This window comes from Nicotiana tabacum, chromosome 9 (assembly GCF_000715075.1).
Source record: "Nicotiana tabacum cultivar K326 chromosome 9, ASM71507v2, whole genome shotgun sequence".
Lineage (NCBI taxonomy): Eukaryota > Viridiplantae > Streptophyta > Magnoliopsida > Solanales > Solanaceae > Nicotiana > Nicotiana tabacum.
In genome coordinates, this window is record NC_134088.1 from 66,332,848 (window position 1) to 66,341,617 (window position 8,770).

The following is an 8,770-nucleotide window of genomic DNA, read 5'->3' on the forward strand; positions in this document are numbered from 1 at the left end:
TCCAAGTCAAGTTGGAAATTACATGTTAGACTAAAGTTCTAAATGAGTACGCACATGACCTAACTTTGGATGAGCATATATATATATATATATATATATATATATATATATATATATATATATATATATATATATATATAAGGATTTATGTGGAGTAACACATATCAAATGAAAGGTCTTTGAGTTTAGTTTCTAACGCTTTAAACCGTTCGTCATTTGGACATTCCTACAAGAAGTTATAATCAAATTACTGAAGGATGGCAGTGAAGTGCTGCCATAGCGTCCGACTCCGCATCCGAGCTTCGAAGAGGAGTGAATTGGGGATGCGAAGCATCCGAGGATGCATCCGAAACCCAGAAATATGGGCCTATAAATACAAAATCGGGGGAAGATAGTATTTTGTGTATTGGGGGTTAGGGTTCTTGAGGTGAAGAGACTATTTTGAGCTCAAATCAAGTCCAATCAACTAAGGTAAGTTGTTAATGATGTTTTGGGTTGATTCTTACTCAATATACTTGAGTTCTAACATCATTATTACACCCAAATACTAGATTTCATTATCAAATCCTCAAGAACACAAAAATCACCAAAGTTGTGATTTTTCAAGATTGTTCTACTAGAGGTAATTCCAATGCTTCAAACTCGTTTATTTTGAGTAGTTAGAAGTATTTGAAGCATTTGTTACAAGTTTTAATGGTTGAAAGATTGGATTATAAAACTCTAGTTCATGGGATGAATAGTACTTTTGAAAAAATAAGAGAGAAGATGAATGGTAATCTTGGCGATGAAATTTATGAATACAATGAACCTATGGAATAATTTGTTAGCAAAAGATGGAAGTGATCAATTAAGTTATCACCCGAATTGTATATTTTGCAAGTGTTGATTATTGAAGACGATGAATAGTAACTTGGTGGTAATGGACAATTGATGTAGTATCATTAATGATTTCGAATGGATATTAAAATATAAGAATGAAGTTGAATGGTCTAGCATGTAAAACTATTTGGCAATTTGAGTTGTTGGAGGCTTGTAGCCAACTTATGAGCCATATATGGAGGTTGATCAATAGCTTAGGTCATATTTTAATGTAATTAGGATATCTAATTGTAGATATCGACTTGTTGGTGATGTTGAGCATTTTAATCAACATTGGAATGATGGAGGAGGATTAAAAGCTTGTGAATGTTAATAAAGCGAAAGTGAGTTAAGTTGATTAAAACTTACTCTTCTTGAGGGACTTTTTCTAAAAGCATGTTTCGAGTTAATACTTAAGTTGTTTGCAAATGTACTTTCGTGCTTGTGGGGACAAACAAGTACGGATGTCTCCATGTATTAAAATATTATGTTGCATATGTAGTGTCATGTTGTTTTATATAATTTTATTTTAAATCTTGTTGGCAAAATGACACTCAAGGTAAATGTTGTAAGTTTTTATCAAAACTTACGTATTGACAAGAGTATACATATTTGAGTGCTAAAGATAAGTTTTCATGAAAAGTATTTTTCTTGGATATTGATGAGCAGAATAATACTTGTGGTATATTTTAAAGATTGATGTTAAATTGCTAAAAGATTTAGCATGTAAAAAGTTATTTATTTAAATTTTGTTCAAATGATTTAGATTTTCTATAAATGCTATGATTTGATAAAAATATATCCTTTGACGCTACAATGCTATGAATCTATTTTTGAAGTATCAAATATTTTGGGAGTTACTTGTGTTCACCGAGATTGACTTTGGATATATCGCATTCGTTGTCATGAAACTACACGTGTTGGTGTACGCGTAGATGGCCATTTTGTGGTATAGACTACGACAGAGCGCTCTCCCTCGAGAGGGTACTATTTTGTGCTATTATTAGCATGGCTGAGTTGATTCGTATGGTACTACGATAAGATGACCTGAGCAAGTAGGGTATATGATACTTGCCGCTAGGTACATAACCTAGTTGACCTTCTTATGTCGGTGATGGTATAGTACTCCTAGTGAAAGGTAAGGATGATTTTCTTATGTTTAGCCTAAAGAGCCGAAAGTGATTTCAATGACTTAAAGCAAACATAATGATTTTGTATGATTTTATCCAAAATCTTGGGTTGATCTAAATGTTTTAAAAGTTTATATTATGGGTTATATTTCACTTGGTTGTTATTTAAAATGACAAGGGTCATGAATTGATAAAATTTCTTATCGTTTTATATCAAATATTGGTGCATTATTTTTATAAAATTTATCCCAAGAACTTAAGTTATAGAGAGTCTATGACACTTATTGAGTACCGATATGGTGTACTCAACCCTTAGGGCCCCCCCTCTAGGGTCCCACTTACTTTACATGTTTCAGGATGAGGTATGATACGTGGCATGCGGTTAGGGCTAGGATGACTCTCTTCCTGAGGTATATGGTGAGGCACCAATCCTATTTCATGGTAGATATCATGTTGTTTTATTAATTTACGTTAGTTGGGTATTAACCCAAGTGTTTAATTCTATTCTTTGGTATAGAGGCTCCATAGATAGTTGTGAAAGGTTGTAGTAACGGGGTTGTACACGACATACATGAAAGTATATTTATTTTACTTAGTCCCATTGTTATTATCATGAAAGATGTCATGTGTGATTTTGAAATGGATAATATTTTATCATTTAACTTGAAAATGTATATGATTTTCAAGGAGCTTACGCAGTTAAATTGGTTTTCATGCATATGATTTGGGTAGATCACATGGTTTGGTCCGCTCGGGTCATGTAGCGTGTCGGGTGCCTGTCACGCCCCAAAACCGAGGAGCACGACTGGTGCTCAACCGAGTGAACCCGACTGAGCAAGCCTGTTAGATTTCATTCTACCCAAATTCATTCGTGAATAAACAGGAGATGTACTCCGTTAATCAAATACTGAAGAGATTTCATTAATCGCTTCCATTTCATTCCCATTAACAGCATCATTCAATATTTCCAAAACAGTACGAATTTATAGATTTAATGAAAAACATGTTGGCAAATACCAATAGTTCTAATCCAATTCCCAACATCAAATACCACCCACAACCTGTCTACGGAGCCTCTAAGTACAACTGATGAGTAATATGGAAATGCCAGCAACAAGGCCCCCGCTATACCTCAACCACAAGTACATGAGAAACAAAAGATACATGACCCCGAAATGAAGTGGGGCTCACCAAATCGGCTGAAAGGAGTGTACTATTATCACTGGTCAATGCCACCTATTGTAGAACCACCTGCATCCATTAAAGATGCAGCGCCCCCGGCAAAAGGGACGTTAGTATTGTTGAATAGCACTAGTATGTATAGCTAGAAATCCTCTTTCAAAATAGAATGCCCATATGATCTATACGTGGAACACATAATATAATGTAATTGAAACAACCTGTACAAACAAGGACAAAAAAGGGAGCACCTATTGTCTGCATTAATAATGTGTCTCATTAGACCGTCCTTAGTGTTCACATATCATATTATACACTTATGCGTTTCATAGACCATCCATAGTGTTTATTCATACCGTACATCTATACCTCTTATACACAATGCACCTATGTGTTTTATTGACCGTCCACAGGATTTCATATCACATTGAATTTCATACCACAATGTACTTATGCGTTCATAGACCGTCCACAGGATTTCATATCACAATGTACCTATGCGTTCATAGACCGTCCACAGGATTTCATAACACAATGTACCTATGCGTTTCATAAACTGTCCACAGGATTTCATAACACAATATACCTATGTGTTTCATAGACCGTCCATAGGGTTTCATAACACAATATACCTATGCGTTTCATAGACCGTCTATAGGGTTTCATAACATAATATACCTATGAATTTCATAGACCGTCCATAGGGTTTCATAACACAATATACCTATGCGTTTCACAGACTGTCAATAGGGTTTCATAACACAATATACCTATGTATTTCATAGACCGTCCATAGGGTTTCATAACACAATATACCTATACATTTCATAGACCATCCATAGGGTTTCATAACATATTGGAAACAAAAGTACAAATATGTACATCTCATAACCTTTCACACCACATATCACCTAATCCGTACTTTCAACCACTTACAATATTATTATTTCATTGGCTCTCTTGGCCATACATATGATTCTTTATTCATGGAGCAATGGCCGTATTTCATATTCCACACTTTCATTTCTTCCCTTTCATAGATCGTCATCATAATTATCAACAAGTAGAATATTCCGGAAATCACAACTTTAAATTCATTAGTAATGAAGGCTTTTAAACACAGTCGGTTTCTTTCCAATAATTGGAGTAAAATGATTGGCAATCGAAGTACAAGTTAAGATCATACACAATTTCCACTCACGAATATGTAAGAACGCAAAACACATTGAAAGTTACTTACAAAGCATAGCATTAGCCAAAACAGCTACATATGGGCATCACTTGAGTTCATAAACTTTTAGCCGATAATATTGTCAAAGTCAATTTTGGAATAGTTGAGTCAAAGCTCATTTCATAATCTTTCTCACATTATTTTATTTCATTGGCACCGTTGGTCACAATTATAACTTTCACTATTGGCACGTTGGCCACACTTTATTTTCCCAATCAAGACTTTAGGTACACATATGAGCAATTAAGAGTCTTAAGAATATTGAGTTTTTCTCACAAAATTTGGCATACTAGCTTTCATTTAAAATACGATTCAAGCCACCACATTTTAATACACAACCCAAGAGAGAAAGTTTTACTCCAATTACTACAACCCAAGAGAGAAAGTTTAGCCAACATACCTCAATTGAGCTTTCCTTAAATTACTACAACGTTTCAGAAATTCTAGCAATCCCAATCTATTTGAGACATAACAAAATTGAACCATAATTAGGAAGATATTCATGGTCTCAGCTCATTTGAGCATTTTATCAAACACTAAGTGTGGATTAAGGTTCAAGGTCCTTTTATGGAGGCTTCCATCATCCCACAACTCAATCTTTACCATTTTTAGCTCAACAATCTTTCTACACCCTTTGATAACACATGCATGTAAAATAAACAACCCTCTTGCCCAGAAATTATCTTGCTTATTACCCATTTCTAGACAAAATTCGAAATTGAGGTTTAGGGTGTAGAATCTTACCTCTAGGATGAAGACCTAGTGAGTTTCCCTCCTTAATCTTCCAAAACTTGAGCAGGAATTGAAGAATCAATTATTGAGGAACACCTTCTCACTCTAGGGAACTCTCTCTCACTCTAAAATATCAGATTATACCTCAAAAATGACCTAAAGAGTGTATTTAATGAAATAGGGTCGGGTTTTAAAAACCCAAAAATGCAGCTCCGAAACAGGTTCTGCGGTCGCATATGCGACCGCATAATGGTTATGCGGACTACATATCGGTCGCATAATTGGTGTCCAAAATGACCAAAAAGCTGCATGAGTCTGCGGTCACTATGCGGTCCGCATAAATGTTATGCGGTCGCATAGTACACCGCATAACAGTTATGCGGTCGCATAGTCGACCGCATAATTTCTTCCAACTGACCCAATCAACTGCCTCACTCTACGGCCATTATGCGGTCCGCAGAGTGAATCTGCGGTCGCATAATGGACCGCAGAAATGCACCTTTTCGCCAAATAATTTCCTTTACTTTCTCGTGCATTGTTCAACCCAAAAGGTCTGAGCCGGCACCATGAAACATTATCCTCAAAAACGTAATCCTAGTCCGGCACCATAAAACATTATTTTCTTTGTAAATTTTATCGGGCTTTACACTTAAGTTCTTCAAAATATTTCAGGGTGTTACAGTCCCCCGGTCACATGGTTTTGGGTTATGACAAATTTGGTATCAGAGCACTAGGTTATAAGTCGAGTCCTAGGATGTCTATGGATCCGTGTCAAGTAGAGTCTCGTTTATCGGTGTGTTGCCGGCTACACTTATATCGGGGAGGCTACAATGACATCTAGGGTGTTCACTTTTTTCATACTCCAGATCGTGCGCTTGTGCCTGAAGTGAGAGTACGGATTCTCGATCGTATTAATTACTTGTTATGGAATATATAGAAGTGATGAGAATAAAGCTCAAGGTTCAATTTATAATACAAGATATTTGGGCTAATAGCCCGAAAGTGTAAGAATTGTTCAAATGGAAAGATAAGTCGAGAATGGATTGAGACTGCTATAGTCAACACGTATGACTTTGGTGAATTAGAATTTTCAAATGAATATTGATGGCTCATGGAAAAGAGATTGAGATTTCGATGTCAGCAAGTGCTTTCAGAATAGAGCCATAGCGTACAAAAGATTATATTAGAGGAGTGAAAGAGGGAACCTCAAAAGAGTAAGGCCCTAATCTAGAATTTTGATTTTTAGTCAAGATATTAAAACGATCGATCACTGTGACTGTCATCACTAATGAGTACGTCAAAGTTACAAAGAAGAAAACACAATAGTTCCAAGATAAATGGTAAGAGAATGTGAATCAACCAAGTTCATAGAAATCACATTGTCACTTATAAGAATGAAGGCTTATTTGGGATAATATCAAGAATGACCAAAAAAATCTAAAAAAAAAGGGGGTAAGGAAATCCTCAAGACTTTTAGAAAGTGGACAAGTCAAGAAACAAGAGATGATTCACACTCTCGCTATGGATTGGGAGACTCTCGACATGACGAAGTTGTCATTATGGTAATGTCATATGTAAGGAAGTAAATTATAGAAATAAAGTGTCACGTGTGGGTACAAATTCAAGGTATTCAAAGTATATCATAAGTATGAGAAGGGTAGGTGAACTGTGAATGCCTCACAGTTAACGAATGAGATAGTAACATATGCTAACATTCAATGATGCATACCAATGTATGCGTGGATGATATAGGTGGACTTAAATGGGTAAGTAAGTAAAATTAAGGCATGATATACACAAAGGTGTACCTTAAAAAGGTACAAGAAGCAACATAGGTTACCAGAGGAGGTAAAATGATGTGGAATGACAACCTTGGGTTTGACTAGTTAAGATTCGTCCTTTTGAACTTGTGGGAATTGAGAATTTTCAAATGTAAGCTCCAAAGTACTTATGCATGTGTCAAGTGAAGCGATTAAATTAGGATTTGATGGACCCTTATGAATTATGAAAAATGAACGCTTGAAATAATGTATGAGGCAAAGTAATCATTTATGACAAGTTGTCAATACTATATATGTTGTGGGAACTGGGCTCCAAACTATAAGAGTTTACTTTTACCTTTCTCAGAGCAATCTGATCGCTTAATACCCAAGAGCTTGAAATTGGTAAGGGTGCATGTGTGAGTTGAGAGTTTACAAGTGTCCAAATGTTATAGAGTGATGCATTAGGAATCCCTGCCATATTATGCATGGGGATGGGATTGAAGATACTATGGAGGTACAAAAGAAATTACTGTACGATGATCGGGTACCCACGAACTAGATTCCATGAATAATGGAAATCATACAAGTAATTATATTAATTGCACGAAGCATGATGATGTAAAGATAGGATATTAACTATAGTTAAAAAAAATTTTAGGATGATGACATGAAGATGGATTGTACGGTTCTTACATATAGCATTCTGAAAGTGGTGTATGTTATGGGAAATTGTATGAATGTTATATGGGTTTGGTATGAAGGAGTCGTACTTGTTAAAATACATAATCATGGACTACGAGGTGTAAGGTAGTCGTAATTGCTAGAAAGGTATTTCAACATGGATTGAAGGGTATAATGTCGGAAAAAGGGGTTCTGTAGATAAAACGAACTTGAAAGGTGATATGCTAACCATATTATTGTTGTAAGAGCAGGAAATGATGATACTTAGCAACATGAATTGCGGTTAGAAGTATCATGATACTTTAGTATGGAAAGGAATAAGGAAATGTTTAACAAGAATAATCATTCTATCCTATTTTCAAAACAAAAGGCAATACAAGTGTAATGACGAAATAAGGTTGGGGTTTGATGAAAAAGAAATGGTGAAATGAGATTTCGAGTTGGGGAATAAAAAAGAACTTGTGGCAGCATGTGAGCATGTATATGATTAGATATAAGTTTACCTACGAGGTAAGAATTTAATGAAGTTTTGGAGTGTTAGGTTCGAGCTTAAGAATTGGGTTTTATTCTTAAGTGGGGAGCGTCAGAGCAAGTAAGAGTAACCTTAAGGTATGGTTTGAGAAATAAGATACTTTATTTACTAGAGTCAAGATGAACAGAAAACATTCGGTAACTTCATGATGGAATGAGTACAATTACCATGAAGTATTTGTAAGGAATCAAACTCATTACGAGCAATAGTTACGATGTTCTGCATCAGGGATGTTGAAAGTTATGTTTGATAGTCAAGGATTTAATGGGCAACTCGAATGTATTTCTACAACTTGGGAACATGTGCGATTTGAATTAAATTCAAGTATTAGTGGAGAACAAGGAAGTACTTTGAATTGTACATGGGATTAAGTGGAATAAGAGGGTATTTTAATGTGTACACACTTAGCGCGAAATGAAATAGAAAAGAGTAATGTAATGTGCATTCCTGAATGAGAAATGACTCTTGTACACCAAAAACGAAGTATGCTAGTAAAAAGCATGGGTTTAAGAAAGGGCACTAATCTCAAAAGATGTAAGTGTCATCGTGATAGCATTGATACACGAGTGTTGGAAGCTTACGGGCTATGGTAGTATATCTATGGTGCACCCATAAATAAATGAAATCTCAAATTTTTGTTAGAGAGCCATCACAACGAACTCAA